Below are 13,527 nucleotides of genomic sequence, written 5' to 3' on the forward strand. Positions count from 1 at the left end.
ATACTGAGATTCTGGGTAATAGTCATCTAGAACATATTACTCTGAGAGCTAGGAAACGCATTAATATCCTTAAATACATTTCGGGTCGTGATTGGGGTGCCGATGCTAGTACCCTTAGAAATACACATGTCTCTCTTATTCGACCCATTTTGGAATACGGCTTTCCCGTCTTTTGTAGTGCTTCAGACTCAAACCTACAGAAGCTTGAACGTGTTCAACTCAGTGCTGCAAGAATCATCACGAGCCTTCGCAATTCCTGCCAATAAATCGTACTTTATGAAGCTGATCTGCAGCCTTTGAGACTTAGGAGAAATTCATGTTTGGTGAAGTACTACAGTAAGCTCTCCAGTCTAGGCTCCCGGAACCTTAATTCGAAGTTTCTGGGATCATGGAGCAGTAACCAAAGACGCAAGCGTGATAGTCCCTTTAGACAGGTTGTCTCTGGCAACCTTATCGCCAGTTCTGTAGAACATTACTGTCGATCACAGATTATCGATCCTTCTGAGGGTCTTGAGGGGGTTCCCTATCATGTTGACCTTCCTGTCCGGGTTAACAAACAAATCGATTTGCCCTGCTACATGAAACAGCTAGCTTTATGAAAGAATTAATAATGTCCCTATGAGCGCTGTGCAGTTGTATACAGATGGCAGTAGACTTGATGGTGACAGATCTGGCAGTGGCATTTATATTAAACTTCGGGATTAGGAAATAAAAATTAAGAGAGGAAATCCGGACTTCTGCTCAGTATTCCGAAGCGAACTTATTACAATTCTTGAGGGTCTAAACTCCATCATGTCGCTTTCTCGGTTTATTGATATCTGGATCTTTTCGGATAGTAAAAGTGCTATCCAGCACCTGACCGATTGGCATAATGCTAGGGACAGTGTTGGTGCTGACATTCTCAGGAAACTAAAGCATCTTTCCCTTTCTCAACGGATCCACATTCAGTGGGTTCCGTCACATGTCGATATAGCTGGAAATGAGTTTGCTGACAGTTTGGCCAAAGCAGGTGTTGAACAGGCCATTACGACTGTCGCTCCTCTTCCTTACTTGGAGCATTCTTCTAAATGTAAGGCAAAGAATATGGCCATTTGGATGGTCCCACCGGTACACTCATAGAACCAGAGTAGGTGCCCAGGGGGCTCCTTGGCTCGGGGCAGCAGTAGACGAGAACAAACTGCCATTACTCGTTTCCTTAATAGACATCTGTCATCAATGACTTATAACGATGGTAATAAACACTTCGAAATCTGCACTAAGTGTTCTGCTGTCCAGGCCTCCCCTGACCACATTTTATCTTGTCTTGGACGTACAAGGCAGGACCTGGTTCAAGCTCCCCTGTTGGTGCTAGACTTTCTCAGAGTAAACGAGCTCATGAACCTGATCTAGCTTTCCTGGTCATGGGGATGAGAACAACAACACACCGAAGTCAAGCATCACTGACTGCGATTAACAAACGGGTGGGTTTCCGCTTTGATCAGCTTACTTAGGGAACAAGGGTGCGCTATTTCGGTCCTCGTTGAACCGTTCTACCGTAAAGTGCTTGATTTCGAGCAGGTCGTCGGGTATCCAAAAGCAGGGGAGCCATCCCTTCTGCAGAGGATCAAAATTGCGATGGCACGTCTTCGGATCATTCTCAGGAATGTTGCCCAAACCGTCGCTAATAGTTCACCGTACAGCATTAGTGCGACGTAAATAAAGTACCTATATACCTACCTTAAATGAACTAATAAAGCACGTATTGTGAAACCGGTGTATAAATGCTTAAGCAGAAATAGCTGACTACAAAATTCTTATACCAGTTAATCTCTATTTGTGTGCAGCTTAAGCTAAAGTTCTCGCATTTAAAAAATAATTTTCACCAGCTTAAAGATTGTCCAGATTGGGATTCCCAAAAAGTGGTATCAGTTACCAAGCTAGGTGAAGCATATTTCCCTTGAATTTCGCATTTTCTTATCATATAAGAATCATGTTAACTCTATTTGACCGACGTTTAGTTCTTTTACTAGTCAATTAACGTATAATTCCGTCATAGTTTCGCAAATTATTGATTAACTGATTTAGCTCTTTAAAACGTTAAGTTTTTTTTGTACGTTTGCAAACATTTCCACTGGAAATAATTTCTTCGCAAAAAATTTTTTTTACTAAAAAAAAAAAAAGAAAAAGATTTTTTTGCATACTAATAACTCAGTAAAAGTGCGATGCAATTATGATAGTTTTTTAAATCTAATTGTTTAACGAATTACATATAAATATGTATTTAACTAATTCCGCATATAATAGAGGCAGGCTATCAAAAAATAGATTTTGTAAATGAATAGGATTGAAAGAAAAAGTTTTTCAGCAAAATCTTGTGACAAACCATGAATTTCAAAATTTCAGATTTTATTTTTAAATTTTTTCAACAGATGGTGGGACAGGTAGAAAACGTCTCGATAAAAGATATATTCTAGAAAATCACTAATTTAAGAATCATTTAATGAATAAAAATCACAAACCAATATTTTCAAAATTTCCCCCATCAGCTGCTATATGTGTGGCAGCCACTGTAATCACTTTCCAGTGAAGCATAAGGAATATGAAGTAATTAAATTGTCAAAGTGTTTTTTTAAGAAACTACAGCAATTTGTTGAGGACTTCATGTCACAGTTTGATTCAATAAGAAAAGGGTCTTCTACTGATCTATCAGTCATTTTTTGAGTAATAGTAAGTGTGTTCCACTATTTCTTCTGAGATTCCGTTGGGATTCCATAAACCATAGAATCAAGTAGAAGAGCAGCGACGTCATTTTTACAGAACGTGAATATACTATCATAAACATACAAACAACTAAACATACGCTTTTAAACGCGTAAGTTCTAAGGATTTGCAGCGTCACATAGTGAAAAATGTTTGAATTAAATTTAGAAATTCTTTGAAGAAAAATAATTCATAGTTTTTCAGATGAATTTACTGCAAGAATTATATTTTTTGTTGTAGTAGTAGTTTGTTAATGTCAAACTAGAGCTGCAGAATGGGCTATTCTAGTTTATTTTATAATCGTCATTGAAAAGCCGACACAATTTTTTGGGTTTACGACCACTAATGTTTAACTCAGAAGCCTTGTAATTTTGAACCCAATCCAGAAGACAAGGGAGCTCCATAATCAAGTATTGGGAGAAATTAAGATTCGTGGTGGACTTTTTTAAGGGAACTAACTCGCATTTACGTTACATGGAGAGGAAAGCCACAAAAACCTCCCACGATTAGCCTGGCGTCAAGGGGACTCTAACCCATGATTTGTCTACCACTGAGGATATTTTCTGTCAGCCCTGTTATCGGTGCAAGCCGGATGCGGAATTCGTATTGACCAGCCATCGCTGGGATTCGAACCCGGATCACCTCATTGGAAGGTGAACATTCTATCTCCTGAGCCATCATTGCTCAACAATGGGTTATTGGCGACTGTTTGAAAAACATTTTGTAAGATAATCTCTAGACATGTCGTTACAATTTTGATTCTCTGCGTAAGGGATATCTTCCCGGCTTTGGTAGCCCAAATGAGTGAAGTCTAGCACTTTACGGTAAAACAAGGTTCAGTACTGCACACCCTCGATCTCTTCGTAGTTAAATTTTAGTGGTCATCCACCTTCTCACTGAAATCTGCCAGTGATGCTTGGCTTCGGTGATCTACTGCGAACAGTGTTTCTCGATCGGTCCACATATTTTAATCTTAACCCTTTTGCTGCAATAAATCGTGAATCTAATTTATTTTGAAACAATTGAAAGTAGTTTTAATAACAAGGGATAAAAATACAATTTTGAGAATCGTTTTGATCTTTCTCTTCAACACAATGTTAAATCTGCGGAAAAATTTTCGTTTCCTTTCTGTACATTTCGACTCCCAAGCATTCACAGAATGTTACCTTGTAACTATTTATCTACCCCGAGCAACTATTTTACCTTAGCCCCAGTTTGTCTCAGCTCTATATGGATCCTATATGAACATGCACCAAGGAAAAAAAATATTGGGATTTTTTTTAAAAATTGATCCTATATAGTGGCAATATCGGCCTAATTACATCCAATATAGGGCCTATATTGGCTGAATAATGAATATTAAATATCTAACAACTTTGTATAGGGCCTGTTGTAAAGTTGCTGTTAAATATCGGATGAATCAAACAATTTTATATACTGCCAATGTAGGAAAATAACATTGAATTCTTATTGAGACAAGATTCGAGAATATTGGACTCATGAGGGCTCAAGTTATTTTGCTGCTAGGATGAATTGCAACGATTATGTTACTGTTTGCTATGCTATGCTGTTTACTATATTTTCTTTAGTCACTAGTCCTTTCCCTTGTTTACTATATTTCCTTTAATCCTAGTTCTTTATTCCTTTCTCTTTGTTTTACTATATTTTCTTTAGTTAGAGTTTTAGTTAAGAAGTTGAACTTGATAGTCGTAAACTCAGGTGTGATTCGGCTGTTCAGCATTGGTTATAAAATAAAATAAAAGACTTGTTTAAAACGAGAGTTAAAGCAATAGTAACACAAAATGTTTCTCGGTCTATTCTTCCACCTCCTTCCTTTTAGCGCAACTTTCTATACTCATAGTAAAATGGATTCTCAAGGTTACGCGATTTCCCCACTCTCCCTACTTTTCTCCTCTCCGTTAATTTGCAAATCTTGCCTTTTCTCCACTGTTAAAGTTACACTTTTAATGTAATGTTACAATGACTCTTTTTTATTTTAAATCTTCTTATCTAATTATTTCAAACCTTCATTTACTCTTAATTTTATAGCAGTTTTAGTTTATTCTATATGAAATTTTCACGTGATTTTTCTTAATTTAGTGAATTTTCTTTATTAAAACGTAATTGTAATGAATTTTTTTCTTGTCTCGCAAAATTTCATTTTGTTCGGGAAAAAATGTCAACTTTCGATTTACTTCTCATTAGGAATCATTGCACCGTCTGGGTTTAAATTTCTTGTGAGTGAAAAAAGTTCCTTAAAAGCTCTTTTGTGTCGCTTTTTGAAAGGGAAGCACAGTCAATGGGTCACTGTAGGCATTCATTCCTCTTATCTTCATCTATTTTTAGCGAGATATTATGAAAAAAAACTCTTAAAAAGAAAGTGAACGAGATATTACGCAGAAAGTAAAATTATCATTAAGCTCTTCTAACCAAACTATGGGGACCCTACTTCCAAGATTTATTCAGTGAAAGTGGGTTTTTGTCTCTCATTTCCTACACTCACTAATTAGCATATTTGAAATCACCTTCTCAAAAAACTAAGTTTGAATTCTGGAACATTAGAACAAAAGTTAATTCAGGGTTTATTTTTTGGTGCACTGTACTACCACATTTCTTAAAAGGACATCTTTCACTGTAGATTCTATTTTAATTGAAATTGATAGACCGCGGTTGTTATGGTGTTTGAAGTATAATGGTGTGTTTGGCCCGTAATTTCCTATGGTTAGAACTCCCAACTTTAAGGTAATAATTTGGCCCATTTCTCTGCCTCCGTTCCACGTATTGACGAAATGGGTATTCAAAAACTAGACTTGCTTTCTAGAGCCCACCTTTGCTACGAATTAGAGAGCAGATGACGTTCTCACTTTAGCTGTGATGGAAGTCCACCTATCAAAAGCGGGTCGATGCAAAAGGGGGATCATATTAATATGTGCTGCTCTAAATCCATACCAATGGGTGTCCGGATACTTTTAGGGCCAGATAGTATATTTCTGCTGTCTAGATTGTGTTATGCCTATTCAATGATAGCTCTTTTTCGAATATCAATCTATATTTCATTGTCTTTAATTCAATATTTACAACTGCTTTCGTACTGCTATGGGTAAAAATCAACGCTTTCAGTAATCATGGATAGTGAGAAAATCATGTAACCTACAGAAGCCTACTTTGATTTTCAAAGATCCATTTCTTCCGCAGATTGATTTTATGTCAATATTAACTGGATTTTAAGTAACTCTAAATTACATTATTTATTTATGTTTTACAGCAGATTTCTTCCACTATGATCTGTAATGTTAATGTCGTACGCTTATTCGACCTTTTTAATAACAGCCGTCATCATTTTTCAATGCACCAGACAAATTGTAAAAGTGTCTAATATTTCCTGCATATTTAGAGCCGCGATGGCTCAGGGGATAGAGAGTACGCCTTCCGATGAGGTGACCCGGGTTCGAATCCCAGTGATGGTGGGTCGATACGAATCCACATCACTGACCACAGTGCTGTCGTGAAATATCCTCAGTGGCCGGCGGATCATGGGTTAGAGTCCCTTTGCCGTCAGGCTAACAGTGGGAGGTTCTCGTGGTCTTCCTCTTCATGTAACTCAAATGCTGTTAGTTCCATCGAAAAGTCCTCCACGGTGGAAAATTTCTCCCAATACTTGATCCAGGAGTTCGCTTGTCTCCTGGATTGGGTTTAAAATGACGAGGCTACGGAGTTGAACATTAGTAGTCGTAAATCCAAAATTGGATCGGCTGTTCAATGACGGTTATAAAAAAGAATATAAAATAATCAGCATACTTCTTATAGGCTTATTGCCTACATACATTTAGACTATTTAAAAAATGTATCGTCCATTGCTAATCAGCATGATACATTTTAGATAGTAAAAACTTATTATAAATAGCCTAATTCAATGTTTTTTTGAAGTAAATGTTCCTATAGTGAAATCTTATTTTAAATAGCCTTATTCAAGATTTATTGAAGTAAGTCTAAGCAAATTCAGTCTGACTGAGTAACAGTAAAGGAGTCCTAATTAGCCTAAAGGCGTATCGACTGATTGTCATAACCCCAAAATATCAGGCAGATTATAAATACTGAAGACTTTTCCAATTAGCCTAGTTTATTGCAGAATATGACCACGAAATTTGCAAAGAGCTGCATTTTTAATTTCGCATGTGAGAAATATACCACCAAAACGGACAACTATATTGGTTTAAAAACTGTAACCTTAAATATAAATTATACATCAATAATTATACTTCAAAAGATTCCGAGATCTTGAGTTTTCAAATCATTGATTGACTGCTAGAAAGGTCGGAGAACAGTCGATTCTGTATTATACCACCTTTCACCAGATTTTGAATACTGAACTTAAGCAACGAAAATGATCATGTTCTTGAGACCAAATATCAAGAACTTCAAAGAGTCTTGTCATACAGTAATGCCAATAAATTTGTTTTTAAGCTTCACAGTTTCGTTACTCATCTGACTTGAGTCCTTTTAATCTTTTACTCTTCCCGAAATTGAAAATTCATTTCAAATGACATCCATCATTTTTGGGTTACTGGAAAGGCTTTGTGCCCATACCTCCTTTCACTAAATTTTGAATAATGAATTAAAATTGAATAATGAAAATGGATCCTGCCCCTGAGACCAAACATCAAGAACACAGCAATACCCCAAACCGTAGAAAGAAGCTTTGGTCTACCTTATCCCTAAGGAAAATAAAGTTCTGAGCACTCAACAAAGCAACAGGTGAATTTCCCTTCTATAAAGTTGGGACGAAATTCTGGCACCTCAAATACTACTTGGAAAATGAGAAATATCTGCATAAAGAACAGCATGGGTTAAGAAAGGTGAGAAGTACAGAAAATGTCCTTCTTAGAGATACAAGGTTTGTTCAGAATGCAAAGGATGAAGACATACACTCGATTGGGAGAGCTTTAGACATTACGAAAGCCTTTGCCAGGTGTTTAATGCAGGGGTTGGAGAGGCTAGTACTCCTTTTTTTAACATACTCCTTTTTAAACATGCTTTTTAGCTTTCTGAAGGACTGATTTATGGAATAATTGTATTTTGGACTGTCATTTAACATTGGGATTCGCTCCTCTTTAGTGCCAATGTTATGACTGGTACTGATTAATACTATTTTTAAACAACTTAATTATCGTTTTTGATCACTTTTGCTGATGATATCTTTATTTTGCTGAAAGTATCATGCCACCATGCATTGGACTGTGGCTTTGTGGTCAAAAAGGATGGTCTCGCTATCTATGAAGAAATAAACAAGCTCTCGAACTTATGGCACAGGTGGATATATCATCAGCAAGAGGGAATTCCAATTAAGGAACATCAGCTGGTGAAATGGTAGAGTACTAATAAAGGAGCACCTTTAAACAGGTTGATACAAGGAGGCTCATTAGTAGTTTTTACATAAACCAGTTTTACACCGTAGTATATCAGCAAAAATATTTTAAGAAAACAGCTGCCTGTGGATATTGTGACCAATACCAATATATTCTGAGCACTCCGAAGAAACCTCTTTAACAGACGTCTAAGACAAGAAAACTGGATCAATAGTAAAGAACAAAGGAGAGTTATCAAGTCTTTACTAAACACAGATGACCTGTTGAATCCTATACACACCATTCGATAAGATTCAATACGACCTCACAGTCGCCTATATTTAATCTTCATGATTGACCAGCCATTTTAACTTACTTCGCTTGGTTTTATTGGTTGTTATGAATCTATCTGTTTTATAGTGCTTTTTTATTAACCGAACCTTTTCAAGCAACTTAATTTTAGCCATCAATGATTTTAATTGCTCTCGACCGTTTTCATTTTTATCTTATTTATTTTCAATAGATGCTTTTATTTATTGACCAGTTTGATTTTATAGATTTTAACTATTTATCTTGTGTTTTATTTGGTCTTAATTTATGGCGATTTCTCACTTTTAAATAATGTGTGGTACTATTTTAATTTATTTGATTTAATCCTAATTAATTTTATTCAAGCTAATTTTAATGTTTTTATTTTAATCACCTTTGACTGACTACTTTTGTTCTCATTTTATATCGGCTCAATTAATGTTTTTACAATTTTCTATCATTGATTTTAATTTTTAATTTATTTGTTTATATGGCTCCAATATATGGAGGTCTACACTCACCTGATTTTAAGCAATGGATTTTAATGGTTTCTGATTTATGGTTTGTAGTTTTAACTTATTGTTATTATTATTGCTTATTCTGCTATGATTGTTTCTTATGTTTAATTTTGTGCACTATAAAACAGACAGATGATGAGGAGGATAGCCCATTAAAAACACAATGTGTTAGTGTAACTCTTGCCTTCTATAAAAAAAAAACTTTGGCTGCTGAGACTTGGTTTTTATTTCCAGCGTTAATTTTCTCAATTGTACTAACGGTCAATGAATGGCATTTACCTATCTCAACCAAAAATTTTATGAGTCTGTTGCCATGTTTGATGTAATCCCATTTTGTTGGTTTTAATAAACGCCTAGATTGGTGGCCCAGCTGGGTCACTTGGTCGTAGTGCAATATTCCCTCATTGGAGATTTATCATGATAAAGGGGTGAACTTTTCGGTATACCCCAGGGGGGAGGCAGGAGATGAGTTGTAGTCACCATTTTGAACTTACTGAAGGAGAAAAACACCTTCAACATTCCTACACAAAGAATTGTGGTATTGTTTCGTATGTTATTTTTTACGCTGAATTGAATGACAGAAGGCAATAGTACTATTAGTTCGGAAGTTATAAACGATTTAGTAAGTATAAAAAAGTTCAATTTTTGAGCCAACAGGTAAATAAATAAGGCTTCTAATGCATTTTCTTCACATTGAATAAAATGAAATCGAAGCAAAGTGGCCGGGGCCAATAGTTCAAAAGTTGTTGAAGTTTAAAACAATTAAAGGGAGGAACATTTTTTTTAAAAGAAAAGAATAAAAATGTCCTATATTCAAATAAAGTTTCAGATTATAGCCAAACTCTTGCATCTGTGACGTCGTAAGGTGGTGGCACTCAGATCACATACCTCATTTGATCGCTAAGACTTCTAGTGCAAGAGCATTTTGAAACATCGTTGCTGAGCCCAATTCTTATTTTTTGAATTTATCTCTTTACTCATTGTTAGTATAGCCAATCGTCTAGCCAAGATGGCAGATAGACTCCAGACGAGCCAATCACAGGCTACCTGTTTTAGGGACTTCGAGGTGTTGAGAAATGTGGTGTTCACTCTGTAGAAACAGTTCACAGAGACAGGAGTCCACTGACTAGGCCACAAAAGGGCAATAACACCGGCTCAACACCGTTACTTGAGACTTCTAGCATAAAGGGACAGGCTCGCGACTGCGACACAACTATCTTGCAACCTGTATAATGTGATAGGAACATCCATTTCACGGATAACAATCACCCAATCAATTTGGCAAAATCCAAAATTTGAGTGAAATCGATAGAAATAGTTCCTGAGAAATCAAATTTTAAATATATGACATTTTTAAAATCTGATTTCTCAAAAATTATTCAATCGATTCCGTTTATCTATAGTATTTTGCCACGTAAAGTTAAATAATTTAATGCAAAAAATTGTGTACTTTATAGTTCAAAATTTTTTCGACTATCATTGAATAAAATAATGAAAAGTAGTAAATATTTACTAAAATTTATTTTTTGCATGGAATTATCTTTGGATGAACAAATTTTATAATTGTGATCAAAAATATTTCAATTCGCCAAACAAATTCTCGAGATATGGCGAAATACGCAAAAAGTAAAATTAACATTAGGGATCCAAACTTTGGTTCGCTCTCCTGATCAAACTATGAGGACCTTATTTCGCAGATTGTGGCCAGCCCCTATATTTCGGGGATCAGAAATCCAAATCCGCCAAAAAGAAGGTATGTTTATTTAAAGAAAGTACGTTTTTGTGTCTGATTTCCTAGCTTAAAATATCGTCTGCACTAATTAATTAGCATATTTAAAGTCAACCTTTCGAACCATTAAGAGTGAGCCCTAGAAGCGTTAAGATCCAATCATTGGATCAAAAGTTATTGAGAGTGGTCCGCTTCTTTTGAAGCACAGTACTCTAATATCCTTGCACCCTATGTGAGACGCAAAGATCATTTGGTAAGCGTTCCATGTTAAGTGACAGGGTGTCAATCAATCGGTTAACGTAAAAATGTTAAACAGAGCCGTGGTGACTCCGGGCATTCACCTCCCAATCAGGTGAACCAGCTATGGTTGCTAGATACGAATTTCACACCCGGTTTCCACGGATGACGAAAAATATCCTCAGTGGTAGACAGAGCCACCAGGCTAACCGTAGAAGGTTTTCGTGGGTTTTCCTCGGCATGTAACGCAAATGCGTGTTAGTTCCATCCAAAAAAGTCCTTCACGATTGCAAGTTTCTCCCAATACTTGACTCAGGAGTTCCCTTGTCTTCTGAATTGGGTTCAAAATTACAAGGCTACGGATCTGAACATTAGTAGTGGTAAACCCGAGAAATTAGGCCGGCTGTTCCACGACGGTTATAAGATAAAATAAAATTGCAACAAATGTCCTAGCCGTAACATAAAATTAGTCAGATTCACATAAAAACCCTGTTTCAATTCTGTTTTAGAAAATGAGGAAGTATTGAAGGTTCTTATCCTCGTTTATATAATATCCATTTAGAGGACTTTTCTTACTATCTTATCCATGATTCCAGCGGCTGATCGATAATCATAGAATTAATTCGTGTGCCTATTGTTTCTTGGTCTAGTTTCGGTTAATTATAGTTCATAAAATTTCTTCCAATACTTGATCCAGGAGCTCTTCTTGATTAAGTTCAAAATTACAAGGCTGTGGAAACTCTAAATTGGGTCGATTGTTCAAAGACGATTATAAAACCTTATGCATTGTTCGTATGGCTTTCAATTAAAATGAATCCGGAGAAAGATCTCTAAATTTACATAATTTTCAATAATACCAAAAAAATATTCCAAAAATTCAATGTGAATAATTTTTACATTATTAAAAATAATTCTGTATCTTTTCTATTCAAGTCATGTTTGTAAACCATTTTTATTTTACTCATTTCAATCTTTTGCCTCAAAATTAAATTTTAAAAATATTTTTGCCATCCCAATGATATTAGATGAAGCTATAAAATACTATTAAAACTGCAAAATACTATAAAATACTATTATTATTTTTTTAGGTAGCATATTTTATTTTTGACCAATCAATTTCTAATTAGAATAATGGACTCATACGTTAAACCATTATGATTAACAGTTTCGAAAGGATGAAAGAAGAATTTTGTGTGATAAAATTTTATTGCATGTTAATGTAACACATGAAAATAAAATTACCTGAGATCCAAAACTACTCATCTTCACAATGCAGTTTGTGCCAATCTGAAAAACAACAATAGCAATTTCTGAGAATATATCTTACGAAAATTCAATAAAATGTAATGAAAAGTGAAAAAGGGAAATATATGGGCAGATTTCTAGAACCTTTAATTTTTGATTATAGAAAATAACAGGCACACTATTTTTACACCTCCAGAATTGTTTGAAAATGTATAAAATATCAGAAAATAATCGTGAACATCGAAAATTTTGATGCCCTTATAAAAATAAACAAAAAATTAAAATTTTTGAATTTTCCATATTTACCCTTTATTTTTCATCAAAAATTATTAGTATTGAAAAATTTTAATATTAAGTTAAATTGTTATAAAATGTATAAAAAGGCTTACTTTAATTATTTTCAGTCAAAAAATATCATCAATTAGTAAAACATAGGGAAAAAACTAATTTCTGATACGTTAAATTCAATTAATTAATCCTGAGGTTTGACAGGATTACGGCCAGGACAACCTAGGGAAGGAAAACTCTACTCAGATGCAACGCAATGCGATGCACACAAGACAGAAAATAAATTAGGCAATGACAAACGTGTTTGATTTATTTTAGCATTTACTTTTTAGATCTGGTTACGGTTTTGACATCGTTACCTCACCGAATGATAGTTTATGATAAATTCGATTAATTTTTAATTACTGCAAATAAAAATATTTCTCTATAATAATCAGGGCCGGATTTACGTATAAGCTAAATAAGTTGTAGCTTGGGGCCCCGAGATGACAAGGATCCTACTCCCCCCCCCCGCTTTTTTTAAAGTTCTATTCGGAGCTGGGTTCCTTAGAAGCCCAAAATGCATTTTTTTTCTTTTTTACATTGTCGGACATAATAAATATAAATAAATGACTGAATAAAACAAAAAACTTCGTTGTCATTAGTAGGGAACATATCATCTTTCAAGCAATTTGAGTATTAATAAATTATTTATAAATAAACAATTTTTTAGTTTAAAAGGTAGTTATTTTTTGCCCCATCATTCGATCATCAGACTATTTAATGTATCTGTTTCTAAGGATCAGGATTCCCTTTTATTTTACTTTTACTATTTGTGCTGGTGAAAATAATTATAATTACTATTTTAACTCCTGAAAACTCGAAGGCAGGGCCGGATTTACGTATAAGCTAAATAAGCTGTAGCTGGGGCCCCGAGATGACAAGGGCCCCCAGATCCTGCTATACCCTCTTTTTTTAAAGTTTTATTCGGAGCTGGGGCCCTCAGAAGCCCAAAATGCATTTTTTTTCCTTTTTACATTGTCGGACATAATAAATATAAATAAATGACTGAATAAAACAAAAAACTTCGCTGTCATTAGTAGGGAACATATCATCTTTCAAGCAATTTGAGTATTAA

The 13,527-nt window shown here is 35.0% G+C and overlaps 1 protein-coding gene and 1 long non-coding RNA gene across 2 annotated transcripts in view; one reads left to right on the forward strand and one right to left on the reverse strand.

Moving 5' to 3' along the window:
• Positions 1-13,527, reverse strand: part of LOC107453372 (ecdysone-induced protein 74EF) — a 386,074-nt gene that overhangs the window by 241,130 nt on the left and 131,417 nt on the right. The window contains exon 4 of the mRNA XM_071188231.1: positions 12,120-12,164. The gene's annotated coding sequence lies outside the window, so the exon portion shown is untranslated. The remainder of the gene's footprint in view (positions 1-12,119; positions 12,165-13,527) is intronic.
• Positions 1-13,527, forward strand: part of LOC122269199 (uncharacterized) — a 66,177-nt gene that overhangs the window by 46,808 nt on the left and 5,842 nt on the right. The window lies entirely within an intron of this gene.

The sequence above is a fragment of the Parasteatoda tepidariorum genome, chromosome X2 (assembly GCF_043381705.1).
Source record: "Parasteatoda tepidariorum isolate YZ-2023 chromosome X2, CAS_Ptep_4.0, whole genome shotgun sequence".
NCBI classification, from domain to species: Eukaryota; Metazoa; Arthropoda; class Arachnida; order Araneae; family Theridiidae; genus Parasteatoda; species Parasteatoda tepidariorum.